Source organism: Euprymna scolopes, chromosome 46 (genome assembly GCF_053919585.1).
Source record: "Euprymna scolopes isolate OS-2025 chromosome 46, ASM5391958v1, whole genome shotgun sequence".
NCBI classification, from domain to species: domain Eukaryota; kingdom Metazoa; phylum Mollusca; class Cephalopoda; order Sepiida; family Sepiolidae; genus Euprymna; species Euprymna scolopes.
In genome coordinates this window covers 986,541-990,664 of record NC_136527.1, presented here as the reverse complement: position 1 = coordinate 990,664, position 4,124 = coordinate 986,541, and the positions used below count along the sequence as shown (strand labels likewise).

The 4,124-nt window shown below is 27.3% G+C and overlaps 1 protein-coding gene across 1 annotated transcript in view; it reads left to right on the top strand.

Annotated features, from left to right (window-relative positions):
• The first annotated feature begins 3,393 nt into the window (after window positions 1–3,393).
• The window catches only part of LOC145270883 (eukaryotic translation initiation factor 4 gamma 1-like), a 138,552-nt gene continuing 137,821 nt past the window's right edge, over window positions 3,394–4,124 (top strand). Inside the window, exon 1 of the mRNA XM_080126437.1 lies at window positions 3,394–4,124. This exon is cut by the window's right edge and continues 726 nt beyond it. The gene's annotated coding sequence lies outside the window, so the exon portion shown is untranslated.

Here is a 4,124-nt window from a genome sequence, read left to right as displayed (position 1 = left end):
AAAGAATTATAATGCAGTAAAAAAAAAAAGATTTTACACCATCTCCATTCAGCAAAGTAAGTTTTAACATGCTCCCCCCCCTGTATTTAACACGATGTAACTATAATTTAATTCAAGATTATCATCCTAAATTTTTTACCATTCAAAAGAAGAAGCTTCAAATAAATTGCTAATATTAAAAAAAATTTTTTTACAGCATACAAAACTAATGAAAATGCGAGACAACTTCGACTCTTTAAAACACGTTCTTTTGAAGAGACGATTTTTTTAAGCTGTTGACACACATGTTTTAAAAATCTAGCAAAAATTAATTTTCCTGAAATTTTTCAATATTTAAAAATAAATTATGCCGGCTGATAAAATTTTTAAACTTTTTTTTAATGCTAGAAAGATAAAATTTAAAAATACTTATTTATATATATATATATATATATATATATATATATATATATATATATATATATATATATGATACTAAACTAAAAAAAACAAAAAACGCGCGTTCACTCGTGGTCTTTCGTTCATTTCATTAACGTAATTGGGTTTGTATTACTGTAAACATAGATTCGAAAAAGTTGTCAAAAAACAAATATATAACAAATAAATGTTATCAAAGGCAGATAATTTACTTTTCTACCAAATATTTTTCGTGTTTTTATTCAATGTAACATGTTTATTCAGCTTGAAAAACATACAGTGTTTACCGATGTATTCGAAAATTCAAGATGGCGTCTGATTTTCTCTTTAACACGGTAAGTTTGGGAAAAGGTGTTATAAATAATAAACTAGACAAAATAATATTAAAAACCCGCCGAATATATGTCAACCTATGTCACGGTAACATATATTGAGCGAGTTTTTAACAGTATTTTATCCGGTTTTGTATTTATAACACCTTTTCCCAAACTTGCCGTGTTAAAGAGAGAATCAGACGCCATCTGGAATTTTCGAATACATCGGTAAACACTGTATGTTTTGCGAGCTGAATAAACGTGTTACATTGAATAAAAACACAAAAAATATATCCAGTTTGGTAGAAAAGTAACTTATCTTGCCTTTGATAACATTTATTTGTTATATATTTGTTTTTTGACAACTTTTTCGAATCTATGTTTACAGTAATACAAACCCACATATTTTAACAAACTGAAAATATGGATATAAAAAAATGATTTTGCATGTTATTTTTGTTATGTGGTGAAATAATCTTAAATAAGAAACATGATTTTTTCTTTAGGTTAATTATTTTTTTACTGTGCAATATTTCATGAATTTATTAAAAATATTGTTTTTGATTTTGAAAAAATATTGTGGTTCATTTTGATTAAAAAATATTCATTTTGATTAAAAAATATTCATTTTGATTTAAAAAAAAATATTGTTCATTTTGATTAAAAAATATTCATTTTGATTTAAAAAAATATTGTTCATTTTGATTAAAAAATATTCATTTTGATTTTAAAAAAATATTGTTCATTTTGATTAAAAAATATTCATTTTGATTTTAAAAAAATATTGTTCATTTTGATTTAAAAATATTCATTTTGATTTTAAAAAAATATTGTTCATTTTGATTAAAAAATATTCATTTTGATTTTAAAATTCATTTTGATTAAAAAAAAATTCATTTTGATTTAAAAAATATTGTTCATTTTGATTAAAAAAAAATAGTTTAATTTTAATATTTGTTTATTGTCTTAACTCATATCAAATGTTTTGCTTGTGTTCTGCTTCAAATATTCATAATCTTACATGCATAATTTTCATTTAATTATATTAAATAAACTTCAAGTTTATTTCAAATCAAATCGTGTTCCTTCACTTTTTTAAAATGTAATTTATAAGTAATTAAAGAACGCATTCTAATCTTTAAAATCTATAATACAACGAAATATTCAATTGCTTATAATATACTTAAACAAACAACTTGTGTTTTTTGTATTATTTTTTTATTATTAATATTAGATGAGTTTCAGTATAAATCATCGTGTTCTTTCTTTATTTCTTTATTTTAATCCAATTTTGAAGTTTTGTAACGCTGTCTGTAAAAATTACTGTTCATTATTGACAGTCTAAGAGTTCCACATATCTTGCTTGTTGGGACCTCGGCGATGACGTCATTTTTTCAGCTGGCCGGCCATCTTTATAACGAAGGCCACGGTTGGACTTGCTTTTTTTTCTTTTTTTTTTTATGTCGAGTACGAAAATAAAACGGCTGCTAGTTTCCGCTTTCCCTCCGTCTAACGGTGTAAGGTTAGGGATACTTAGAAAATAGAATTTTTTATTTTTTATTTATCTATCACTGTTTGCTGTGGACTTCGAGCCGCCTGTTCTGATTCATAAATGCTTTTTCTATTTATGTCGAGTACGAAACTAAAACTGATGCTAGTTTCCGCTCTTCCTCCTCCTTCTCCAGTGTCGTATTAGGATATCTTTCACACCGTTTTCTGTGGATTTTGAGCTGCATGGCCTTTCTAATTCAATAAATGTTTTTATTTATTTTTTTTATGTCGAATACGAAACTAAACCGACTACTAGTTTCCACGTTTACTTCTCCTCTTCCTAGTGTCGGATTAGAGGGTTTTTTTTTTTTTTTTTTTTTAAGAAAAATAGAATATATTTTTTGTATATCTGTGTTTTTGTATATTTGTTTGCTGCGGATTTCGAGTCGCCCGTCTTTCTGATTCAATAAATGTTTTTTTTGTTTTGTTTTATTAATCGAGTACGAAACTAAACCAGATGCTAGTTTTCGCTCTGACTCCTTCTCCTCCCAGTGTCGGATTAGTTTTTTTTTTCTCTTTAGAAAACTAGAATATAATTTTTGTATATCTAACACGGTTTACTACGGATTTCGAGTCGCCCGTTTTTCTGCTTCAATATTTTTTTTTTTTTGTTTGTTTTGTTTTTTTTATCATGTCGAATACGAAACTAAAACGGCTGCTAGTTTCCGCTGTTACTCCTTCTCCAAGATTAGTTTTTTTTTGTTGTTTTTTTTTGAAAAATAGAATATATTTTTTTGTATCTTGTACACCGTTTGCTACGGCTTTCGAGTCGCCCATTTTTCTGATTAAATAAATCTTGTTTTTTTTTTGCTTATTTCCCCCCCCCATGTCGAATACGAAACTAAAACGGCTGCTAGTTTCTGCTGTTACTCCTTCTCCAAGATTATTTTTTTTTTAAATAGAATATATTTTTTTGTATCTTGTACACCGTTTGCTACGGCTTTCGAGTCGCCCATTTTTCTGATTAAATAAATCTTGTTTTTTTTTTTTTTGCTTATTTCTTCTTTTTTTTTATTTATTTATTTATTTATTTTTTTTTTTTTTTCCATGTCAAATACGAAACTAAAACGGCTGCTAGTTTCCGCCCCTCCTCCTCCCGCTGCTGCTGCAAGTGTCTGTATCTGAAACGAGACATTCACTTTGCCCTTCGCGTGGGCCGTCTCACACTCTCTCTCTCTCTCGCAATTCTCGTCCATTTTTTTTTTTTTTTTTTTTTTAAAAACTCAACCCCCTATTAACACACATCCACACACACACAACCTTTAAAAGCCAATGTCGGTTGTTAAAAACAATCTAGTCTCCAGCTGGAAGGTCCGATCTTTCCCCAGGTCTCTTCGATGAACCATTTTTCACGACCCAAACGAGGAGTTTTGATCTAAATTTAAAAAAAAAAGCTTCGGTTTCCATTTTTTGTTTTATCTTTTTTTTTTTTCCTTCGAAATCAAAAATGGTTGTAAAATTGTCTTCCTTTTCGTTTTACTCCTCGCAGCAGCACTTGAGGATTCCTAAAACTTTCCCGACGTTTTTTGTCTGATCCTTGATGGCTTCTAACAAACATCGAATTATTTCTTTATAGTTTTTTTTAATCAAAAAAAAAAAAAAAAAAAAGGTAGAAAAAATAACATTAAAAAAAAAAAAAAAATCCTTTTTTGTCCTTTTTTTTCTCTCAACCTAAAAAATAATTTTTTTTTTAAGACCATGTGATTTTTTTTTATTCCTTAAATATTCCCAGTTTTTCTTCATTTTTTCCCCCCATTTAACCTTTTTATTTTTTTAAAAATAATTTATTTCTAATTTATAATTTTTTAATAAACTTTTGAGTTATTTTAACTTCATCCTAGA